Below are 14,264 nucleotides of genomic sequence, written 5' to 3'. Positions count from 1 at the left end.
ATATATATATTTTACACTATTGGCATTCTCTTGCCATGAGACTCAACTCTATCCGTACGGGTGGCACCCGTAAGCCACGGCTCTGAACTGCTTTATTTTGTAAAGCAGAGACCTCTACCGGGGTTAAGTTTGTTGAGCGACAGATCTACCCAAGATTCTGTTTCACATTCAACCTTTTACTGTACGATACCGTAGGATGCCACCCACTCCTGTGTCACAGGCTCTCACACAATAGGAGTCCTTGAAGCCCTCAGTCCCCAGGTCTGGTGGCTGGGAAACCTGGCAAAGCCACGGCCCGCGCAGGGCACCTTCCCCCGCGAGGGCGGGGCGGGGCCGGGGAGCCAGCCACCGGGTGCCTGCGCCCACCCGGCGCAGCGCCCCAGGGCCCTCCCTCGAGGGGCTTCTCGACCTTTCCTCAGTTAGCCGGAGTAGGGGGGCTCCATCAGCTCAGTATTCCCCACCCACAGTTTGCTTCTCTATCAGTTTCTTCCCGGCTGTCGCTGCCCAGCCACCCTTAGCTTCAGCATCAGCCCCCTGCCCACTCCGACCCTCAAGGAAGCCACCACCCCGGCCATGACCCCGAGGAGCCCCTCCCCCCGGGACTCCTACGGACCGTCTCCTGAACTCGGTCCCCAGAGGGTCTTCACCCCCTCCTGGGCACCGGGGCGGAGGGCAGGGGGAGTGCCCGGGAAGGGGAGTGCGTGGGGGACCGGGAAGGGCGCGGGGTCAGGCGGGAGGGGAGGAGAGGAGGCCAGACAGGGGCTCTCGGTTTCCCGGGGTCTGATTGGAGGTTGGCGCGATGAGTCGGAGCTGGGGGCGCGCCCATCTCGAGAGCGGGCGGGGTATGGGGCTGGGCCGGGGGCGGTGGCCGTGGCGGCGGGTGGTCTCCAGATCCAGTTCTCAGCTCCCGCGGCGGCCGTGAGGACCGAGGTCCCTTGACCCCCTCTAGAGGGCGCGGGTCTCAAGGAGCCCCTTCCCCAGTCCTAGTGGCCCAGGGGTTCGTCTTTCTAGTAGCAGCAGCAGGTGCATAAGTGGAGGAGCGGGAATGACGCCTGTGGTCCCCGGGACTGAGATTTGGAGAGGGGATTAGGGGAGGTGGTCTGTACGCAGAGAGCAAACGGGAAATCGGAGCCTCTTTTCCCAGTGCTTTAAGGAAAGTGCTGGGGAGGGGAAGGTGCTTTGAGACGCAGCGGGCTGGGAATTGTCCTGCCTGGGATTAGCGGGCTTGGGTCATCTAAAAATAACTTCAAGTTTGAAAAGTGAAATAGAAGGGAGCGCAGTGTGCCGAGTTCCTCCTGCCTGTGGGATGCTTCTCTCTAGAAGTCACTAGAGGGAACAGGAAAATCCCAGCTGCCTGATCCCTCGGCTGCCTCCTGGTTTCACTGGTTTCCAGGGTGTCTCCGTTTGACTTTAGTTAATGATTTATTCTCCAAGGCACTGCTGTCTTTGTCTTATCCCAAAATGAATTATAGCAGAGTGCATGCTTTGAATCTTTCCTATTTAGTACGTTAGGATAGAAGTGTTCAGTGGACATCTAATGAGTCTGCTGCCTACGCTTTTTTTTTTTAAAAAGTATCCTTTCAGTAAAAACAAAAGTTTCTGAGCTCCCTTTAACATATATCCCACAACTGGAGATGAAAGATGCTAGAGCATTCCAGTCCACCCTTCTCTCTTCCCTAAGCCAGAATCCCACTTGTCATACGGAGGGGAGGCTTTAGGAAAAGTAGGACATTTTAAATAACGCAGCTCAACTTTCACACATATTACATCAACACAAAACACAGGCAAATGTATCACAGGCACAGGGCAACACTTGCTAACTGACCCCCTCCATTCCAGGAACACAATGAAGTAAAAAATAGAACTACCATACGACCCAGCAATCCCACTACTGGGCATATACCCTGAGAAAACCATAATTCAAAAAGAGTCATGTACCACAATGTTCATTGCAGCTCTGTTTACAATAGCCAGGACATGGAAGCAACCTAAGTGCCCATCGAAAGATGAATGGATACAGAAGATGTGGCACATATTTACAATGGAATATTACTCAGCCATAAAAAGAAATGAAATTGAGTTATTCGTAGTGAGGTGGATGGACCTAGAGTCTGTCAGAAGTAAAGAAGAAAGAGAAAAACAAATACCGTATGCTAACACATATATATGGAATCTAAGGGAAAAAAAAAAGGTCATGAAGAGCCTAGGGGTAAGATGGGAATAAAGACACAGACCTACTAGAGAATAGACTTGAGGATATGAGGAGGGGGAAGGGTAGGCTGTGACAAAGTGAGAGAGTGGCACGGACATATATACACTACCAAACGTAAGGTAGATAGCTAGTGGGAAGCAGCCGCATAGCACAGGGAGATCAGCTTGGTCCTTTGTGACCTCCTGGAGGGGTGGGATAGGGAGGGTGGGAGGGAGGGAGATGCAAGAGGGAAGAGATATGGGAACATATGTATATGTATAACTGATTCACTTTGTTATAAAGCAGAAACTAACACACCATTGTAAAGCAATTATACTCCAATAAAGATGTTAAAAAAAAGAAAAGAAAAACCTAGAAGCTAGAAAGGATCAAGAAGCAGACAAGCATCGACTGTGGAACAAGGCAGGGGAGTGAACATTTGGCTGCTTTTCAGTCTCCCATTGATTTGCTTTAGCCTCAGAGCTATTTTCTTAAGTACAATCAGTCACTGCGTTGAGTTAGTCTGAAATGTGAGTTGCTCTTTGCTTTCAAATCCACTGCAAATCGAATCAGCATTTACTGAGCACCTACTACTTGAGTCCAGTCCATAGAATTTTATGAGGGAATGTATCCTCAACTAAAGCTACAGGATCCTAAGAGCTTTCCAAATGCCTTGTTTGCAGCTCCTGCAGAACCCAGCGAAATTAGGGAGGATGTGGCTCTCTCTCCAGTGATGAACAGTTAACGGACGTAAGTGGGAACTTGAGAGCTTTGTCATTTGCAAGTACGCATCACGTTCTTTTAAAAAGTACTTGCATAATCGTTTGTAGTTAGTCATGTATGTTACAGAAATTAGCTTTATTGAGATCAACTTTGTCACTGAGGTCTCATTTTCCCATTCCTTTTATTTTCTGTATCATCTACTCAGTTTACTCAGCAGTTAATTTGTTAAGTACCTACTGTGTGCTATGTAGTCCCTGTGCCAGAGGCTACAAGAATGAGGCCCATGTTGTTCAGAAATCAATCTAGCAGAAAAGGATAAGAAAATTAAGTGATAATGATCAGCATGGTGAGTGTTTAGTGGAGATAGGAACAAGCTCAGTGGGAGCCCAGGGAAGAAAGGGTTCAGGGAATCTGGAAGAGCTTGAAGAGAAGTTCATGTTCAGACTGCATCTCTATAGAGAAAGAGCTAGGTGTTCCACGTTGAAAGAAAGGTCACGTTCAAAGAACTTGTGGGTGTTCTGCAGTGAGGAGGTGGCAGGAAAGTTTGGGAGGAGGTGTTTCAGTGAGCCTGGGCTATGAATATACCTTGCAGAGGAGGAGAAGCCATGCAGCCTGTATGGGAGAAATGATTTGATCTAATTCATCTTGCAAAAGTTACTTTGGAGGCGGTGAGTAGGTGGGGTTGCAAAGAGGAACGAGCTCAGATTTTAGACCACTAAAGCGGTCCAGACCAAAAAAAAAAAAATAAGTAAAATTAATTGTGCCTGAACCAGGTAGAATGGGGAAAGAGAAGAGAGATCTACAGAAAACCATTTCAGAGTGAGAATCAGTGGCTCTAGGTCACCAAGTGGCTGGTAGTGTGGAAGGAGAAGCTTAAGATGTTTAGATGGATGGTCAGGCTTTGTACTGAGATAGGAAGTCACGGAGAATGATTAGGTTTAAGAAAGATGGGGACTTTTAACTGAAACTTTTCCTGTAAGATCAGGAATGCCCACTCTTGCCACTTTTCTTTAGTATAGTACTGGAAGTCCTAGCCATAGCATTTAGGCAAGAAAAAAAAGGCATTCAAATCAGAAAGGAAGAAGTAAAACTGTCTCTTTGTAAATGACATGATATTATACATAGAAAACCCTAAAGACTCTACTAAAAGACCGTTAGGACCAATAAACAAATTCAGTAAAATTGCAGGACATAAAATCAATGCACAAACATCAGTTGCATTTCTATACACTAAAATAGCGAACTATCAGAAAGAGAAATTAAGAAAGCAATCCCACTTGTAGCTGCATCTTAAAGAATAAAATACCTAGGAATAAATTTAATCAAGGGGGTGAAAGACTTGTTCCCTGAAAACTATGACAATAATGAAAGAAACTGAAGAAGACACAAATAAGTGTTGGTGAGAATGTGGAGAAAAGGGAACCCTCCTACACTGTTGGTGGGAATGTAAACTGGTGCAGCCACTATGGAAAACGGTATGGAGGTTCCACAAAAAATTAAAAATAGAACTACCACATGATCCAGCAATCCCACTTTTGGGTATTCATCCAAAGAAAATGAAAATACTAACTTGAAAAGATATCTGCACCTCCATGTTCATTACAGAATTTTTTATACGAGCCATGATATGGAAACAGCTTAAATGGCCACTGATGGATGCGTGGATAAGGAAAATCTGGTATATATGTATATACAATGGAATATTATTCAGCCATAAAAAGGAGACCCTGCCATTTGCAACAACATGGGTGGACCTTGATGGCATTGTGCTAAGTGAATAAGTCAGAGAAATATAAGTACGGTGTGATCTCACTTATATGTAGAGTCTAAAAAAACCAAACTCATAAATCCAGAGAATAGATTGTTGTTGCCAGAGGCGAGGGGTGGAGGATGGGCAAGTGGGTGAAGGTGGTCAAAAGGTACAAACTTCCAGTTATAAGATACATATGTTCTGGGGGTATAATGTACGGCATGGTGACTATAGTTAACAATACTGTGTTGTATATTTGAAAGTTGCTGAGAGAGTAGATCTTAAAAGTTCTCATTATAAGGAAAAAAATTTGTAACTATGTAAGATGGTAGATGTCAACTAAACTTATTATGATGATCATTTCACAATATATACATACACCTAAAACGAATACAGTGTTTTATGTTAATTATATCTCAGCCAAACCGGGGGGTGGGGGGGAAGGAAGTACGGTTGATCCTTGAACAACACGGGTTTGAGCTGTGATTAGAGATCACCATGTATGGGATCAAAAGACCTGGGGTTTGAGTCCTGATTCTCTCCAAACTGTTTCAGCTTCCTGCCCTTGGGTGAGTCATTTACCAATTCCTTTGTTTTCGAGGCAGAGATAGCAAGACTCTGATTTTCCTCTTAGAAGGGGGTATGTGTAACGCCCCTAACCCCCGAGTTGTACAAGGGTCAACTATAAAATGAGAAAGAGTTGTTTTGAGAAAGGTGGGGAAGTTTGACTTTGAACATCCAAATAAAAATACTCTGTAGGCACTTTTATTTTCAAAGGTAATTTCTTCATTCCTGGTGCTAACTTCCATTCATCTGACTCACCTTCATTCCTGAGACTGTCTAGTGCTGCCTTTGGAGAAGAAGGAGATGATTTGACAGCAGGGAGTTGTTGCTGCCTTCTTCCCCCAGAGTGAAAGTATTAACTGTCAATTATCTGAACTAGTAATAATGGTAATAATTCAAACGATAGCAACAATATGTACCATTTATTCAGTGCTTACTTTATGCCAAGCATAAAGAAGGTGGAGCTCTACACAGATTATCACGTTTGATCCTCATGGTAACCTTACGAGGCGGATACTATTGTTATTCTCGTGTGACGGTTAAGGAACCCAAGGCAAAGAGAGGGCACCTTATCTAGGTCACACAGTTAGTAAGAAGGGCACCCAGGGTTCAAGCTCAGGCGGTCTGGTCAGCACTCTGAATAGCCAGTGTGAATTAATAACCTTGAAATCATTCCTATTTAGCCTAGAATGTGTATTTTTACCCTGTGTTTGAATGTTTGTAGCTGATGCCATAAAAGAGGATGGGAGTGAGTGAGAAGTTCTGGCTCTCATCCGGGCCCTGCACTTGATTTGTTGGGTGACCTCTGCAAAATCCCATCCCCTCTCAGGCCTTAGTTATTTTAAATCTGCATATTCGTGGGGGAAGAGGTTGACTAGATGATCTCTAAAGAGTCTGGGCATTGTGAAGTCCTGCCATCCTGTCTCAAATTTTACTACTCGAGCCATAGATTTGGGTTAAAATCATGCCTGCCTGGTCCCTTTCAGAATAGGAATGGGACCTGTTCCTATTCTAAGAGGATGAACTCAAGTGGTGACCTGTCCTTAACAGCTTGATGGTAAGTGGTCCATAGTGCCAGAGCTGATGCGGGTGCCTAAGGTTGGGGGAGCCCAGTTCAGGCAGGGGAAACCCAGACGAGCACCACAGTGGAGGAATCTCCGTAGTCACTGTCCGGTTTCTGTATTTTAGATGTGTCACTTAAATTCCATGAGACTTAGTTTCCTGATCAACGCTGGTCACCCAGGATAACAGACATGCAGAAAAGGGAGGTAGAGTATTTCCAAAGATAAACTCCTCCTACTTCACAGTTATGCTAAGGACCACCCTTTAGTGATCATCATTTCTCTCTCTCTCTCTTAGAAAGTAGTATATATTGGGAATATGAAAACACACAGCCCATTAAATACCTTTCAGAATATGCATCTCAAGTATGCATTGATAAATTACCCTCTTAGATATGAAAAAGTGTCAACATTCCACAACACAAAGTTTTACACTCTTCTTTTGTCAGATAAATAGGCCAAGATTGCTGTAAAGAAATAGTATTGCTTAGGGTTGGTGGTCCTGGATTCCCCGATTATGGCACCAAATGTCAAGGAGACCGAGTGACTTCCTACTCTGTGTGTGTCTGCACATGCTGTGCTTCTAACTTGGAGAACTTTCTGCCTTTGCCTATAAAATGTTCACTGTCCTGTACCTTTTCTTTTATATTACCAACTGCCAGGTGTCATGTTGTAGGTAAAATTAATTAATCGAGTTGAGGATTTTTTCAAAAGGTGGAAGCAGACTTAAACTCAGTTGAAGCTGTTTTGAAGTCCCTTAAAACATATGTGTGATTGTGAATGGTACTTTCGAGAAGTTAAAGACAAATTTCCCAAAATAGCTCAAACTTCCTGCAGTTCAGAATGCCCACAGAAAATGTTTTCTATAGTCAGGATGGGAAGGGCCTTCTTTTCATATCTGTTTTCCCCATATCCACTCACTTTGAAACAGGGATGAAACATGGGGTTCCTGAGCTTTGGAATGTACACATAAAAAGAGGCTGGAATGGTAGCTGTTGGACAAAAGAATTGTGTAGTTTGAGAGCTATATCCTAGTCTTTATTACCGTTGCCTTAGTTCTTTGTGGGAATCACTGTTTTATTGTCTCATGCAATTGAGATATGCCTGCTACAAAGTATTATAAGTTCTGTAAGGGCTTGAGCCATGCCTTAATACTCCTCTTACAGTGTTGGGAATAAAGTATAAAAAGAGTGGACTTGGTGTGAAACAGCCTGGCTTCACAGCCTGGCTTCACAGCCTGGCGCTGTCGCTTCCCAGCTATGTAACCTTGAGCTTCCCATTGACATTTGTTGAATGCTGCCCCTGTTCCAAACACGATGCTGAGCAGGCTGCATACGATATCTCATTTAATCCTTACAACAACTCCCCGACATGGGTATTATCATCACTATTTACAGAGGAGCACGCTTCGAGGATGGAGGATCTGAGCCACTCAGAGCCCAGACTCTTGAGTTGCAGTTTTCTTATGGGTACACTTAGGAAAATAATCCTTGATCTCCCCGCCTTACAGAGTCGTGAGGGTGCGATGCTATGGGTCTTTGAAGATGCATTGAAACACGGAATGTGTTAAGGATGATTGTCATAGTAGGGACCTCCCAAGAGATCAGATACAGTTGGGTCTGGTATAGCACCAGGTCTGTGAGGCGAAGGAAGTCCACAATATATAAAATGCTTTTATAGAATGCATTTTTTTCTTATTTTTTAATTATATTTATTTCTGAATTGAAGTATAGTTGATTTACAATGTGGTGTTAGTTTCGGGTGTACTAAAGTGATTCGGTTATACATATATATGTGTCCATCCATATACATTCTTTATCAGATTATTTTCCCATATAGATTATTACAAAATATTGAGTATAGTTCCCTGTGCTATGCAGTAGGTCCTTCTTGTGTATCTATTTTATATATAGTAGTATGTAATATGTTACTCCCAAACTTCTTATTTGTCCCTCACCCCTTTCCCCTTTGGAAACCGTAAGTTTGTTTTCTATGTCTGTAAGTCTATTTCTGTTTTGTACATAAGTTCATTTGTATCTTTTTTTTTAGATTCCACATATAAGTGATAGCATATGATATTTGTCTTAGAATGCGTTAAGAAAACTGTATTTCCTTGCCCTGTCCTTTGGTAGTTTGTGTTATGATGCCTGTTTCTTTCAAGGGTAACTTGCTTGTTGTCAGTGCCAAGACTCAACCAGGCTGTTCCAGGAGGAAGCTGACCAGGCCATGGAACTGGGTCCTGCTGGTGAAGGGGGGGCTAGAGAGCATGGTTTACAGAGAAGAGGTAGCTGCTAGAGGGGTATTTCGGTATAAATAAGGAAGGCAGAAAGTCAAAGACAAGGTCAAGGGGGCCATAGGCATGATGTGGAGGGCAGGAAATCATCACCAGGTTTTCCGTCAAGCGTGAGTGACAGGTGGGACATGGCATCTGCTCAGGAAGGCTAGAGGTATTTCCTAGTGTCTGCTGCGGTCTGTCCACTCAGCAAGAAAACCAGGGACCCTCTGCCCTGATTTTTAAAAATATTTTCTTTTTCTTAGACATATGTGCTTTCTATAAAATTTCTGGAAGACATAGAATAGTCTAACGAGAGAGAATTAAAATCACACATCTTACTCTGAGCAAATGGTAATTACTAATATTTTGGTGTATTTCCCTCAGTCTTTTTGATGTGCATATTTTTGTGAAATCAGACTGAGAATAGCGTTTTGCATCCTGTGCATTTCATCAAACGTTTTAAATAACTTTTCACGTCAACAGTCTTTATGAGCCTCATTTTCTGTAGCCACACAGAATTCCCACCTGTGATATTGCCCACTTCACTTACCTTCTCCCCTGTAACATTTAGCTGGTTACCAATTATCCAGAATATCAAAAATAATACTTCGATGAACATCTTTGATTTTCATTTTCTCTATATTTTGGATCATTTGTTCAGGCTAGTTGGTTAGAAGCGGAATTATTGGCTCCAATAGATGGACCTTCTTAAGGCTTTCTCTGTATTTTGACGTTGCTTTTAATGGTTTTTCCAGGAGGTTGTACTAATGAACGGTCCCACAAGCAATGTATGAGAATTTAGTTCTCACCTCCGCCCCGCTTGTAAGCCCTCTTTGTGTAAGGGGTGGCTGGTATTCATGCTTTTCGAAGATGACACCCACTGCTTACCCAGCACTTCAAGGAAGTTGGGCTTTCTTTGTGGCAGTTGAGGATGGGTGGGTCAGCGTCTGGTAGATTTCACATGCTTGAGTGTTTGTAGGAGAGTTGACTTGGGTGGATTAGCTTCTTTCCTGGTGGTTGTGTTATCAGAGACCTGGCATATGGATGTGTGTAACTCGAGCTAGTAAAGCTGACTTAAACTAAATAGAATGAAACCATCTCTGCCTAAGTGAGAAATAGTTCAGTGTGCCTTTCAAATCCTGAAAAATTGACATCAAATATGCATGTTTATTTGCATTAGTTCTATTGTTGCTTTCCTTGGTTTTGACTGGTTCCCCTTCCACTGATGGCAGAGCCTCTGGGGCAAGCTCCAGACAGGTATGTCTCTTTTTTCACCTTCCGTGAAATGAGATAACGACGCAGAGTAAATCAGTTTGAAGAAATAACTAGAATAATCAATTGGAATCTTCTTAAAAGTCACTTAAATGGTCATTATTCTAGGATTTTAATTTAATGGCTAATCAAATTCGTCTTTCCCCAGAAAGCCCCTGCATTCATTCTTAGGCTACCGTCAACTATGTCGATTATATTGACCAATTTATTGAGGTAAACAGCCAATGTGAATTATTTTCCCACATAAAATTATCTGAAATACAGGCTAAATTAATAGAATTTATTTTTATTTTGACTTCTGTAGCTAATTAAAGATAAAAGCCAAGTGATGAGGTCTGGCCAAGTGTTTTGTATAAACAAAGTACAATTTATACTTCTCTTTTGAGGTTTAATCTTTTATACAGAAATAAATTATTTATTTGGTTACAGGTATCATCATATGAATTTTGAAATGGAGGATGGTAAATACTGATAAATTAATGGTAGTTCAAACAAAATTTTATTTGTTTAAAAGCAAAGTCTCAGCCTTGACAAGGCAAGTGAAAGCAAAGTACTAATTCATGAATATGTTAATTTTTTCCTGCTGTGGGCATTAGTGATATTCATTTGATCTTTTCTGATGTACAAACAACCATTTATAAAAAGGGTAAATTCTGGTCAGGGAGGATTATTTTCTTATTTTTCTGTCTCTTGGTGATTTCTGTTCCACACACAGCTGTTGTTCAGTATTAAACTTCAGAATTTGACAAGGTGACATTTAGGTGAAGCTCTAAATTGAAATATTTGCTTGGTCAGATTTTCAAGGCATACCTTCTGACCTTGTGTCCAAGTGCCACAGCTCATGTGGGGATTCGTTTTTTTGATTGAAGTATAGTTGATTTACAATGCTGTGTTAGTTTCAGGTGTACAGCAAAGTGATTCAGTTATACGTACACATATATATGTATATGTATTCTTTTTCAGATTCTTTTTCATTATAGGTTATTAGAAGATATTGAATATAGTTTCCTGTGCTATGCAGTAGGTCCTTTTTGTTTATCTATTTTATATATAATAGTGTGTACCTGTGGAGATTCTTGGCTTACAAGCTGGACCTTGGTTTGGTTCTGCCTCTTGAGATATCACGGATGGGGAGAGGGGATCTCCTTCTCATTCTGGTTCCCAATCACACTGAGAGGTCCGGTATCATTCTGGAAGGTCCGGAAGATTTTTGCAGCCCCCAAAGATGTGCAGACTGATTTGGAAAGGTTGTGCTGGGTGGAGGTGAGATAAATGTTAAACCCAAAGAGCCCCTAGATCCAAATTACTTTGATTTCAGCCCACAACCACTTTTTGAGGCTTGCCATGAAGCTGGAAACTGAGGACATTAAGACATTTAGGATGGCTCTAGGTGGGCTCAGTTACGTGCTAGCAAAGTCATTAATAGCTTACAAGGGGGACAGGCCACAGTGGCCCTGTGGGAGAACCCAGCTGCATGGTTTTGCCTGTGAGGCTCTGCTCCTTCAAGCTCATTTTTATTAACCTAAACAGCTCCCTGGAGGCCACAGGGACAAGCCCTGGAGGAAATGACCCTGTATTATTCATGAGATGGCCTTCACACTCTCCACCTGTGGGAATCTCCACATGGAGTGGTTCCTCGTGAGTCTTCTAGTTTTATTCTTTAAAAATTGCTTTTAAAATCTCATATTTAATGATACTTATCACAAGGACTTTGTCTGGAGTGAGAAGGACCAAACATATACCATGTTTTCAGTACTTCTTCTCACCTTTAATTTAACCTTTTCCTCCCAGATCAACCATTACGAGGTCCCCACGACCATACCTGGCTATTGTCTTACAATTCAAGCCAACGTGCGATACTCTGTGAAGGTTATTTTATCCGAACGAAATCAGAAGTACCTTAGTGGAAATCCAGTCCTAGGGCTTTTTGTGGCAGTATAAATTTCGAGGGCATATCTTTATAGGAAAGAAAATCCAAGAATGACAAAGGTTAGAGATGTTTACCTAACTGGTGTTTGGGGCTGTTTTCAGTGTATCTGGAGGGCTGACGTGGTGGATTTCCCAAATGATCATGACAGCAGCCTTCCTGCTTTGCCCCCCATCCACCAGGAGCTCTCTTTGAATTACTCCATTTCCAGAGGAGTGACTCCAGATCGTGGCAGAATCCTCGCTCTGACTCAGTTTGGGAACTTTCCCTTTAGAATCTGTCCCTAAATTCTTCTCAGACACCCTCATTTCATTGACCCGAAGGCTTTGAAAAACTAAAATAATACTTCTTCCTTCCAGAAGAATGGAAAAACAGATAAAGATAGAGATATTCTTCCTCCTGCAAAAAAAGAGGAGCGATGTTCAGACAGGAGAACATAAACACTTAGCTAAAGGATAATATTTTTAATATGAAAAAAAAAAGAACCTAGTAGTTATTTGAGGTCATCCAGATAGATGTAAGAACATCTAGTAGAAATGGTTCATTATCTGGTTTGGTGAGAGATCATCTCTGAGATAATGGTTTTCTTTGCCAGATGATTTTTATTCAGTTTTAATTATTCCTTTTTTGATCAGGCCAGCCCTTTTAGTGATTTTCCAAACTATCAGTGAAATGATGTCTCTTGTTGCTTTTGGGCTTCTACTCTTGAGGTATTTGTACGCAGCCTTTATGATATCCTAGTCATTGCTGAAACAAACCATTCTTATACTCTTTTCTCATCCGAGGATTGACAGTGGTTTCTTTTTAAGACAATATGCTAATAGCATGAAGAACTTATTCTTCTTTCATTGTAGAGTTTCTGTCAGACCTGTTGTCAATCATGTCAATGTAAAGGCTGCCAAATATACACATTTCTTTTCCTAATTGCAAGTTGACTTTTTTATGGCTACTTATTAGAGAACCCCAGGAGACCAGTAGTAATAATTAAGCCATGACTGCTAGAGACCAGATATTATTTCTTCAGCTTCCTTTTCAAATAAATAATGAACCATCAGGTTGTTGATAAATAAATCAAACGTCCCTGTAATAAATAACAAACTAAAAATTAGTTGCATACTATTTACAGATATAGGATGCTGTAGAAATTCTAGACATAATAATCATCAGGACGAGGACATTTTTACTAATGAGAACTAATCTACGGCACATGGCAACTGTATAAAATTATAATTGGACCATCTCCTATCTCTGCTTCTTGAAGTTCTAGTCTTTTTTCTGCCAGGCAGGAAGACATTTTCCTCTACCTTTCTAGTTTCTTCTGGCAGGTCTAAGAATTAGGTGGACATGAGACAGACTAACAGGAGAAAATGAAACAAAAGTTTAATAACATGTGTACCTGTGAGAGACCTAGGAAAACTGAATAACTCGCCAAAATGGCCGAAACCCTCACCTTCAGCTAAAGACAAAAGAGGATGTTGGGGGTGATGGTTTGGGACCTCAACAGGGAGGATGGCGATTCACATGAAGATGGAAAAGCAAACGTTTGCTGGGTCATGCGGACTCAGTGGGACACAGAATGGACTCTGATCTTTAAGAGTTTCCGCCCCTACACTTAGCCCGTATTCTTTGCAGATATTTCTGGTGACAGTCTATTCCTGTAATAGGCCCTCTATCTAAATTCTTCAGGCAGTTAGGGAGAGGGTCAAAGTTTCTTCCTGAGTCTTTTGGTCCTTGATTGTTTCCGGCTGGAAATAATCTCCATGCCAAAGAGTCATGGAGTGGCAAGTTTTGTTGCCCTGCGCTTAAGGTTCTATCTTTTCCAGGTTTCCTCAATCCCTGAATCCTCAGCAGAGCCGTCAGTCTTTTTTTTTTTTTTTGTATCTGTATTTACGGCACATACATAGTCTAACCTTTATAGCTCATTCACTCATGTATTCATTCATTCATTTGTTCACCCCTACTATGTACCAGGTGTGGTGCTAGCCTCTGGGGTATAGAAACCAGTAGAACATAGCCCCCATCTTTAGTGAAGCTTAGAGTCTAAGCTTTCAGCTTTCTTCTTGTTTACCTACCTCTCCTCTGGATGGTAAGTGCCCTGAGGGTGAAGACCATTTTGTGATCCCCCCGTACTCATCACAAGGGCTTGCATATGGTGGGCACCCAGTCAGTGGTAAGATGAACTGACCACTGGATCCATTCTAAAGAATTCGGAAGCACAAGATTGACGGTTGAACACTTTCAAATGTTTCGAAAGCCTTTCTTCTCCTCCCCCAATTGTTTAACTGTAAAAATAAGTAATTCCACAAGAATTGGGGGTGGCCAAAAAGTTTGTTCGGGTTTTTGTACGCTGTAAAAAACCCGAATGAACTTTTGGGCCAACCCAGTAAGTTTGACGCCTTTCACTTTGTCCAAGGGCCCCTTGTTCTCAGAATCTGCTCTAGTGCCACATCCATATTACATATCAAAGCACAAGTGTGATTGGTAGCCTCATCTGAACAACA

At 42.2% G+C, this 14,264-nt stretch overlaps 1 protein-coding gene across 2 annotated transcripts in view; it reads left to right on the top strand.

Annotated features, from left to right (window-relative positions):
* Window positions 1–2,870: 2,870 nt before the first annotated feature.
* Window positions 2,871–14,264, top strand: part of RCAN2 (regulator of calcineurin 2) — a 244,177-nt gene continuing 232,783 nt past the window's right edge. The window contains exon 1 of one of the 2 annotated variants that reach the window (XM_024766381.1): window positions 2,871–2,941. The gene's annotated coding sequence lies outside the window, so the exon portion shown is untranslated. Of the gene's footprint in view, window positions 2,976–14,264 lie in introns of both variants that reach the window. The other variant, XM_024766382.1, reaches the window with a different exon arrangement.

The sequence above is a fragment of the Neophocaena asiaeorientalis genome, unplaced genomic scaffold (assembly GCF_003031525.2).
Source record: "Neophocaena asiaeorientalis asiaeorientalis breed wild unplaced genomic scaffold, Neophocaena_asiaeorientalis_V1.1 scaffold46, whole genome shotgun sequence".
Lineage (NCBI taxonomy): Eukaryota > Metazoa > Chordata > Mammalia > Artiodactyla > Phocoenidae > Neophocaena > Neophocaena asiaeorientalis.
The sequence above is the reverse complement of the archived record's forward strand: the minus strand, read 5'-3'. Positions and strand labels throughout refer to the sequence as shown.